General features: G+C 44.3%; 1 protein-coding gene across 3 annotated transcripts in view; it reads right to left on the minus strand.

Moving 5' to 3' along the window:
- Positions 1-11438, minus strand: part of ZNF516 (zinc finger protein 516) — a 126307-nt gene that overhangs the window by 112297 nt on the left and 2572 nt on the right. The window contains exon 1 of one of the 3 annotated variants that reach the window (XM_083187757.1): positions 9896-10176. The exons of the other annotated variants lie outside the window; for them this stretch is intronic. The gene's annotated coding sequence lies outside the window, so the exon portion shown is untranslated. Of the gene's footprint in view, positions 1-9895; positions 10177-11438 lie in introns of those variants that run through there. 3 annotated transcript variants of the gene reach the window in all.

Genomic DNA, 11438 nt, shown 5'->3' on the forward strand with positions numbered 1-11438 from the left:
TTTCACTTTCTGGAATGTCCGTATTTCGGAATAATTCGGATAACGGATATTCAGATACGGGATACTCGACCTGTACAAGGAAAAATACCAGTCTTCACAGACTGGTGAGACTAGAAGAGAAGTAGCTGTATCAGAACATGTGAAGTTAGCCTCTGGAATGTCCACTCCTCCACATGAAGCTAGATATAACAAGAGTTCATGCATACATTCAGAGTTTACTAGTGAGTACTTCCACTCCACTTAATGATCACATCACCTATATACAACAAACTAGAACATTGTTGGCATAAACAAGATTTAAAAAAATACATTCAAAACCAGAGGCTAATAAACATTAAGGATCCTCGCCAGTCATTGGTTCCTAGTGTATGGATACACTTCATCACGGTGAACATCGGTTCAATTCAAAAAATGCACTCTATGTATGTATGTAGATGGGAGACTTTAAAAAAGGCCATGATGTAAAAATTGCTCATTTTGAAAACATATGGCAAATTCACTTTTGCAGTCACACATCTAGCCTCAATAAGCCTGACATATACAGGTACTGTGCAAGTTTGCCAATGTGTGGCGTCTTTACCATGCGTTTTCAGCAACAAGTCACAACACAATGTGACAATGATGTACACGGACACTGATTAGTTTGATAGATTGTAAGCTTGCAGCAGGGCCCTCCTACCTCCAAGTCTGTATGTTGTTACCCAGTTTGTTTTATCACTGTCTACTATTGTAAAGCGCAACGGAATCTGCTGCGCTATATAAGAACCTGTAAATAAATAATAAATAAATATTGACCTTAAATAATTAAATTTGGTCCTAGACCACCAACCAGTGGCACCCAGTTTGGGAACCTCTGCACCAGTGGTTTATTTGGAGACTCAGGGCAAGATATACTAAGCATTGAAAAGTAATAAATTGGAGTGATAAACCTCCAATCAGCTCCTACCTCTCATTTTTCAAACCCAGCCTGTGACATGGCAGTTAAGGCCCCCATACATTAGTCTTGATTTCCCCTGCAGCTCCCCGGGATGGGGACACACGATTAGGCACTTGATGTGCCAAATTTTGCATATGATAAATCTCATGGATTTATCATATGCAGTCCCCGGGGAGCTGCAGGGGGAGAGCCGGGTGGGGGACGCTGGGGAGCAACAGGGAACAGCTGGGCAGGGTGAGCTGACAAATAGTCAGCTGGCCGGGGACACTGTTGATCCGGGCATGGGGAGATGCTGGCAGGGGCAGCTGACACTATAGACAGCAGGCGGGGGGACGCCGGTGAACCGGCGAGAGGAACAGCTCACGTGCTGGGCAGGACCAGGCAGACGCAGCTTCAAGGAAGAAAAAAACCAATACAAAGAATGGGGAGGCAGTGATTGGCTGAGAGCTCTCTCAGCCAATTGCTGATTGGCTGAGAGAGCTCTCTCAGCCAATCACTGCCTCCCTATTCGTTTGCATTGAAGCTGCGTCTGCCTGGTCCTCCTGCCCAGCAGTGAGCTGTTCCCCTCGCTGGTTCACCGGCGTCCCCCGCTCGCTGTCTATAGTGTCAGCTGCCCCTGCCAGCCTCTCCACATGCCCGGCGTCCCCCGCCTGCTGACTATTTGTCAGCTCACCTTCCCCGGCGTCCCCCGCCCGCTGACCCTGCCCGGAGACTGCACATAAGATTTAGGAAATCTTATGTGCAGCCGGTGCGACTGCCGACTCCGATCCGATGCGCACAGGACCGCGCATCGGGTCGGATAGGGTGTCAAAACATGCGATTTGGGACGATTCCACAGCCCGATTCATCCGAATCGGGTGAAATCGGGCAAAATTGGGCCCAAATCGCATAATGTATGGGGGCCTTAAGAAGCTAGTGGTTTATCACTCTGCATTTTATCATTTCTCAAGATCTGGCCTTCAAGCTATTTTTTCAAGATTTCCCTTTGGAATCTAGAGACAAACAAAATCATTCCATATATGAAAGCCATATCTTAAAATGTTAAATTGTAACATGGATTTGTTAATGCACCCGCAAAATGGGTGTCTTGCTGTATTTTACATTTGTTTTTTTTTATTTCTTTGAAATACCTAGTTTATCATTTTAGTTAAAATAATCATACCTATACTATAGTATTGATGAGCCTTTTTCTCAGTTTTTCAAGTTTAAAGGTCCATACAAACTGGGCGACTACGCCCAGCATGTGTGGACAGCGATGATGGGGAAAGCCGCTCAGTGCTTACACACTGAGCGGCTTTCCCCCTGCCCGGCGCTGACGGAGGGGGAGGGCGGCTTTGCATAGCGGTTTTCCCAGCGATGTTGCGGGAATGCGCAGCAGCGCTCATTGCTGGGGCATACACACTGGGCGGCTTGGAGCTGAAAGCTGCTCAAACAGGCTGTTTTGAGCAGCTTTCAGCTCAAAGTCGCCCAGTGTGTTTGGGACTTATGAATGTCAACAATCTTTCATTCTCTTCTTAAGGCCCCCATACACTATGCGATTTTGGGACGATTTCATCCGATTTCGGCACTTTGTGATCATCACACCGCCCCGGCCAGGTCAGCACTCCCTGGCGCCGCCAGCCAAGTGCTCAGGGACCCGCTGCCCTCCCCACTGCTCCCCCTGATGAGGATCACCGCCGCCCCCAAGATTTATCACATGTCAAATTTGGCTCATCAAGTGCCAAATTGTATGTGAGCCTCCCGGGGAGCTCCCGGGCGGCTCACAGGAGAATTGGGTCAGACTTGTCCTATGGACAAGTCGGCCTAATGTATGGGGGCCGTAAGATGCAGTTATCGCTAAACTAGGAGTCTGTTTACAAACTCTTCAGATAAACAGGGCTGTTCACTGCTTTGCTATATTCAAGACGGGGTATACAGTGGTAAAGTCCAAGATGTCTCTAGCAGTGCACTCAAATAGCATGAGAAGAATTTCCCTATACACTAGTGGGGGGGCGATGTGCAGCGTGTTCCCCCCTCCCTCCCTCCCTGCACCCTTACCCGGCTGTAAGGGCTTGGTTTCCTCCTCCCTGCACCTGGAACGCGAAGGGAAGCCCATAGGCTTCCATGCTGTTACACCATATAGAACTGGCGTAACCCACCCCCCCCCCCCCCCCCCCCCCCCCCCCCCCGCAGCGAAGCCCCGGCGGTGGGGCTTTGCTGCATATGTAAATGCGATAAAAAAAACTGAAAACATGGTTTTTACAGCATTTTTAGTTTGGTGAATCTCGCCCACTGTATTACAAACAAGTTTGTATGTTTTATAACATATACCTGGAAATAGAAACAAACCATTCATATCCTGCTAAAAAACTATCATCACATGAGAGTCATCCCTACAATAACAAAGCAATACACCTTAGGCTGAATGAATAACAGGAACAACAAACTTGCTATTGCACAGAAAAAAACCATCATGATAGAAACAGGTGACACATACATACAGCAGCCCTATCATAAGTGACTAGTGGGGGGGATAAAAAATACATTTAGAAATGGATGGGACATCTAGTGCATTCAAACTTCCAATTTTAGGGGTTAGATTTACTATAGCTTCTAAAACAGACAGGTGGAGGTGTTGCCTATTGCAACCTGAAATAACCGTTAGGATTTGACTGATTACTATGGTCAACGCATTTTTATAAGCTTTAGTAATCAACCCCTAATGCTGCCCAAAAATGGTACCATGCGCACCATGCGTTCGATGTGCTAAAGCAGCGTGCTTTGTGAACTAGATGTAATGTGATCTAGTCCCAAAAATACGTGCTGCACATTTTCTTTGTACTTTTTAACAATAACTTTCTGTCCCACCCAGACTCACTTTTTTTCTCCTTTACAATACACCTTAAAAAAAATAAAAAAATAAAGTGTTCTATAGTTCATGCATATTGCCAGTTTCACACAATTATAGCAACATCCGCACGACCAGAATATTCTACAGCATTTCCTACAGAATAGCAATGGCCAAACTACTATTCTCATAGTGACATTCATCATGTGGGCATACCGTCTTTCCCCGATAATTAGACCTACCCCGATAATAAGCCCTACCCCAGATTTTGGACGCTGGTCCAAAATAAGCCCTCCCCCGAAATTAAGCCCTACCATTTTCCCAATGTTATTGTATGTGCACCATATGTGCAGTCTCCGCTCAGCCCCCGCTGACTCCCGCTGACCCCCGCTGCCCTCCGCTCACCTCCTCTTACTCACCAGCAGCACCGCAGCTCCCGTTCCCAGGGATGCATTGCGGTAGGCGCGGCGTGACGTCACGCCGCGCACATCGCGCCGCGCACATCACGCGGCTGAACTGGCTGGCTGCTGCTCACCACACAGCGCCATCAACGGACATCAAGTTAAACAGGTGGGGGCATGTAAAATACCGGCACATTACCATAAATTATGGATCATTTGGGGGGCATTTCATAAAGGCGCAGTGTGGAATGTTTTAAAGGCGCAGTGGGGAATAAAATAAGCCCTCCCCCGAAAATAAGACCTATGGTCTTTTTTGAGGAAAAAAAAAAAATAAGACAGTGTCTTATTATCGGGGAAAGACGGTAGGTTCCTAAAATATCTCCTATTGTGCAGCGCTACAGTTTAGGAACTCAAGTTTTGCTTCAGTCCACAATATACTGTATTTATATTTCTTGCTCTTGTCAACTTGTAAATAGGTTACCTGAGATAATGAAGATGTTTTGGCCTTTGCTTTTCATGTACCTTGCTGTGGAAATGACCGAATTTACCTAACTTATTCCTGAAATACCACTAAACAAGTGACTATACAAATGGATTTCTGAAAGTAGTACTAAACTGGTGTGTCACTTATAAGCGGAAATTCAGTTTGGTGGGAGCTGCCGTAATGCTTGGTGAGGGACAAATTGGACCAGGATGGCACATATCAGGAATTTAATTTCCTCCCATTGTTGCTAATTTTGCTCAGAGCGCATGTGTAATTATCTGGTTCGATCATTTTTATACCCGATTTCTCTGACGTATTCAGCTCAAACACAATTATGTTTAATATCTACATTTCCACAATTCATATGTCGCTCCATTAAATATTACTATACAACAAAATGGTGTATGGGCAGAGATGAAAACAAAAGTCAAGAAAGGTACACGATATTGGCATTAGTGCTCTATCTTGCTAATAGAGGAAAAATATTTTGGGTTTCTTATATTTCAGGGGGCAATTAAATTGTTTGTTCTGCCCCCAACAGTGCATCTTTATGAATGGGCGCTGGACAGTTTTATTAAACAGTTGCTCATTTCGGGTACCTATTTGTATTGACGTGCCCAGACTACAGACTAGGCACACATTACTTCTCATATCTCAGGAGGCTGCGAGAAGAAATGTATCTCCAATAGTCAACAGGCCACCAAATGTACTCATTCAACTGCCCAATAGTTTCGGTGCCCAATGGGTGGGCACTACAAACTGAATCACCCTCCGTGCTCACTAAATGAAAACATTGTTATTCAATTGCATATAAAGCAATGAAAATATGTTTATTAAATCACATCTCAATATTAGGGTTAATAAAATGGAAATAAGGCAAGTTTAACAGCCATAATCTATCCATGATATGGTTAAATTAAAATGTACAAAAAATAAAGTTGATTCTATTACTAAAAAAAGAAAGAAAAAAAAAAAGTTCATTCAGTTGTGAGATTACCTCAAAATTCAGTTTTTATACATTTAAAAAAAGCGCTCAGTTTAAAACAAATTTGCAGACAGTCGCCAAATTTCTGTATGTATTCCCAGATGTCCCAATCTTACAAAAAAAATAAAAAATTGTGTGTACACACACCGAGTACTGTGTCTCATGAGGGTTGATTCTGTTATGGACTTTGAAAGTTTTCTTATTTACCAAGGAGAAGTTACACAAGATCATAATTAAAACCCCTTTCCTCTAGCTTGTGGTATGCACCCTGGGGTGCCTCAGGACACTTGCAGGGGTGCCTTGGGTTGGTGGACCAAGATCAATTGGTACTTGTTTCCTAGAAGGGCGCCCACGATTTTGAGCTTAGGCATCGCAAGGAAAAAAATTGCGTCGGTCGCATCGCATGCGGCCAAAAAAAAAATCGCATGCGATCGACGCGATTACCGCGATTTTACATAGGGAACAATGTTAAATGGCCCACAGACCCCAAATACCCACCCTGAAGTGTGAAATGGCTCCCCCAATTGTAACGCCGCCCCCCCATGATCAACGTCAACCCGAAGCATAGCGAGCCCGTGAGGGGCGGCGGTACGCGTCCTCCGACCTTTTCATACCCCCACTATCCACGTCGGCGTGGAGTTGAGAATAGAAAGTGTGGCGAGCGCAGCGAGCTTGAAGCGTGGCGAGCCCCGCGAGGGGACGCGGAGCACGCTCCCGAAGCGTGGCGAGCGCAGCGAGCCCCGCGAGGGGACACGGATTACTTAACATGTATTCCGCGTCCGCTCGCCACGCTTCGGGCTCGTATTCCGCATCCGCTCGCCACACTTTCTATTCTCAACTCCACGCCGACGTGGATAGTGGGGGTATGAAAAGGTCGGAGGACGCGTACCGCTGTGCTCGCCACGCTTCGGGTTGACGTTGATCGTGGGGTGGCGTTAACAATTGGGGGGGCCATTTTACACTTCAGGGTGGCTATTTGGGGTCTGTGGGCCATTTAACATTGTTCCCCATGTAAAATCAGGTCAATTGGGCCATTTAACATTGTTCCCTATGTAAAATCGGCAATCGCGTCAGTCGCATCACATGCGATTTTTTTTGGCCGCATGCGATGCGACCGACGCAATTTACATTTTACCATGCATTTCTATGTAAAATCGCGGCCATCGCATCGCATGCCATTATAATGGCATGCGATGTACATGCGATGCCCGCGATGGGCGCCCTTCTAGGAAACAAGTACCGATCAATTCATATTATTTATGGTCAATGTACCAGGTAAAACCAGTGCTGGTGGCTGCCAATCATAATATATGTGGACAAACAGGAGCGAATCCTGTCCCTCACCAGATAACTGACATATAAACTCAATGCACTTAATTTTATATTTTTTTTCTGAATTTCTCAATAAGAAGCATTTGGCCCAGGGGTGCCTTGAAAATATTTTGATGCTCTAGGGTGCCGTGATTCAAAAAAGTTTGGGAACCACTGCACTAGTAGATGGGGTCCTTAAGACTCTTCCAAGACATTTATTGTGGGGAATGATGATTGTTCACATCAGCGGTGGCAGTTGTAGAAGGAAAGCTGCCCATACATGGTCCGTTGAACGGATCCGTTGTGTACTTATATAGCACACATCACATCGCATTGCATGCAATGCGATGCGAGGAACAGCTAGTACAAAAAGTATGTGCAGCACATACTTTTTGCACCGTACCGATGAGATGCGCGGGAGCGCGCATCTCATAGTACAGAATGGACCGTCTATGGGCACCTGAATAGAGTTTAGTTGTAAGAAGTGTGATTCGGTTACTGGTGTAATTGCCCATTTCAAATCGATAAAATGCAATGGAGGATGGAAGGATAGATAGATAGCTAGATAGTAGAGAAGGCAGGGGGGGGGGGGGGGGGGGGAGTACAGAGATGGGGAGTTACAAAACAGGGGGACTGGGCATATGCAATTTCAAAATCTCTCCAGAGACAAATAAATCATAATATATTAATATATATATATGAATATATATATATACATACATATATATATACACATACATATACATATACACACACATACTCACTTAAGTTCAACAATGAGTTTGATTGCAATTTCCCTGCAAAAACACAACATTTGAAAACACCAAAAGATTACACGTTAAAAAAAAATGTAGCTACATAATTGTTAGATGTCTGGTGTAGGTGCCTGGTGTAGCTTTCCAAAATAAGATTATATACTGTAATCAAAGTTATATGGCCACAACATACTAAAACAGTGTGGTCTGAGTAAAATCATATTAGTACAAAGTACACTGCCCCATCTGTACTTTCCTGCAGAAATAGTCACAGGCTTCTACCTCGAGCACACCCAATTCACCACCTGTGAAACTTAGGGAAAACAGACACCGTGGCTGTAATGTGTGACTGTCCTGCTTTTGTTTGCCACTCCATTCCAGAAAATGTCGATTGTGCTCTGCACAAATCACACAAGAGCGCTGCAGAAGTTACACACAGCTATGGCCCTTTAAGTGTTCTAGGAAATATGAACTTAAACTCATGGGAAAATATTTTTGGTTGTTTCATAAATGCCTCATTTACAATGAAGTAAAAAAAAAAAAAAGTTGATGAATTTCCATTAACATCCAATCTATAAAGACAATGACTACAGACTGATAGTAAATGGAACAACCATGCATTCTTATCAATACAATGCAAACATATCTAGTCCACATTTGATGCTTACGGTTTGAATTTGAGATTTTTTTTTTTTATGACAACTCTGATATTTTGTATCCGTGGCCTCTTAGTAATAAACAAGTCATCTTTGTAATACTCATGACATCATATTACCCACACCCCCCCTTCTATAGCCAAGTACAGCTTAGCCTTGATACAAATCAATGTCTTACCACCATTATCAACAGATTTTACCAAGGTCATGCTGACCAACAATACCATCGCACACCAAGCTATTAAAAAATGACAACACATACAATTCACATAACATACTCCTCCTTATATAACTGTGATCAAAATAACACTAACTGCCAAGAAAGGCATAGCTCATGTAAAGCAGTGTGAACATAGCAGTTTTCCAAACAAATGGAGTTAGGAGCTAGTATCGCCAGCAATCTGCTAGTAATTAACTCTGAAAAGTGCCACTTCTGAGATCTTCAGGCGCTAAATACAGCACAGTCTGTACTGGGAGACCTCAAAAAAGAAAAAAAAAAAAAACACATGACGAGGTCTCCTAAGCCAGATCATTCAAGATGGCTATATAGGCATTACCCTTGGGAGACTAAAGTCTACTAGAATTGCACCACTCATTTCAACACAGGTGCTGTTAAGCAACTCCAGTCACAAAATAAACACAACGAAGGGACACTATATTATTTATATATACACATATGCACTTCTAACACAATATGAGTATATATGAGTGAAAGTAGCTGCTACTATTATGCAACAGTTCAGCATAACAACATAAAGCACTGTCATTACAGATCAAGGAATAGACTTGCAGCCACTTCTTATACACATTTACAGATAAATGCTGAATGCTTGTAACTTCCTTTTAAAACAATAGAGTGTGATACTCAGAATTCACATTAAATGTAATTATGGTGGGAAAACCTATTCAATGTGATCAGAGAGGGTGAATATTCCAGAAGTAGAATGTAGAAAGAATCAAGATTTAAACACTTTTTCTAGCTGCTTGTGCTGGGGCAATGAATTATTAATAAGAGCAATGGCTCTCTCTGTAACCTAGCATTCCAAAGATGAAGCTGCTGCTGCTTCTTCCCAAAGCCTGTGGAGGAGGAGGAGGAAGAAGAGGAGGAGGAATGATCAAGTTGCAGCATTCAAGGTAAAACTAATGTAGGCTTCAGACAAAACGTCTATGCTGAGAAGTTTCCTACAAAGGAGAGAAGCAGCAGTAAAGTTCCCACTAGCCTGGGGGCAGAGAGGAGCAGTGAGTGAGCCTCCCCAATCCCTTCCCCTTTGTTGTACAAAGTTACATTGTTCCCCTGCTCTGCCCATGGGGGGGGGTCCCCAACAGACAAGTCATTTGAGGGCCCTCTCTCAGTCTCCTGCACTCACAGTCACAGGCCAGCACTTGGCAGAGCCATGGCTGAGATCCCCCCTCCTTTCCCCCTGTGGAAGACAATACGCTGGAGTAGTGCCCCCTCCTGAGAGACAGCCCAATGGCTGCTGCCACGCCTTGCACTGCACTCCCAGCACCACAACAAACTTATGTCCCTGCCATTATTACCTTCCAGATCCCGATGCCAAATAGCCAATCCACCTCCAATGCAATAACTGGGGAGTGGGGGGGCCACTGCCGGAGCTCTGATGTCTCACTCCTCACATGCAGATGGAAAAGCAGAATAAAAGTTATTTATATAGAAATGGCGGCCCCAATGCTGGCGGAGGAGGTGACCCTTAAGTGTAACAGGGCTTTGTTGGGGTTAGAAGTTGGGCTATGCCTGTTTGCCGAGCTCCTCTCTCACTCGCAGTACACACAGTGTGACGTCCTCACTAGCAGTCTACAGCTACACGCCCAGCAATGCCCAGGACTCCTCCTCTGTACACTGCACAGCAACAGCTCCCAAGCCAGGTACAGCAGGGAGCCAGGCATACACTAGCATCACAATCAGCATTATTAAAATGTATTATTAACTGCCAGCTACCGAGATCGCACTGGAAGAAGTTTGGGATAATTGCGATGAATGGATTAGGTGCATGCAGTGTATATCTGCCACACAGGCATTATTAGACAGCTGTGCTTACAGGGCTGGGAGAGAGACTTATGACAAGTCCAGTGATGGGAGGAGCAGGCACAGTACTGGGGGAGAGAACAGAGATATTGCTGGCTGTCTCCTCGCCTACCCATTTCTAAAGCACAATAAGCTTCTCATTCAGGGATAAACCATTAGGGGGAGGCACAGATAATCCTGCCACAAGTAGATGGGTTGAGACTGCAAGCCAGGAATTCAGTACTTGCTGATGAGTTGAGAGAAACTTTAATATTACACAAGCACTGATAAAAAAGGGGGAAGGCTGTTGTAGGAAACTAGTAGCCAGCCTGTGTATGCCTCCCACAGTCACTGAGTATCAAGGACAGACAGACAAGCAGTATATAATTCTGCATCCATACACCTTTGGGGAACATCATGGGGGTTTAAACTGCTTCAGCGAAGGCAACACAGTTTATGAAGGATTATAAAATTTGCGAGCAAAAATTGGGTGGGGGGGATTAGCTATGCCTATAACGTGGTGTGGCAGACATTCCTTTGCTGAATGTGCCTTTTGTGCAGTGCAGAAATGGTCATTATTCATGGTATTCGTGGGGCTGGGGAGCAGCAGTGGTGCAGATTCAATTTAAAAGTTGGAAATAATTATACAACTATTCACATTCCCCAGGGATGGGTTAATAACAAGTTCCCACGTCTGGTAACATACAAAACATGGACTCTACAAATGTGCAAGGGTTAAAGGGGGTGTTATCAGCCATTATAACATAGCGCCAGCATATACTATAGATATGTACAGAAGATTGAGATCATCTAATACTACATTTATAATAACACCATTGGATTATGAAGATCAATCATGTTACACAAAGTCCTATCTTTAATGAGTCCATAAATGATGGGGGAATATAAAAAATGAATAAATCACATTAAAATGTCCATTGCACTTAGTATAGAATCCACAAGCAACATACACAGGTGCTAATGCATTCTGTATGAGCATGCATACACGTGCAGAAAGGAAGGGGTTAATCCCAACTCCGCTGCAGTAAACAGGACATC

The sequence above is a fragment of the Crinia signifera genome, chromosome 5 (genome assembly GCF_055691185.1).
Source record: "Crinia signifera chromosome 5, ASM5569118v1, whole genome shotgun sequence".
Taxonomy (NCBI): Eukaryota; Metazoa; Chordata; class Amphibia; order Anura; family Myobatrachidae; genus Crinia; species Crinia signifera.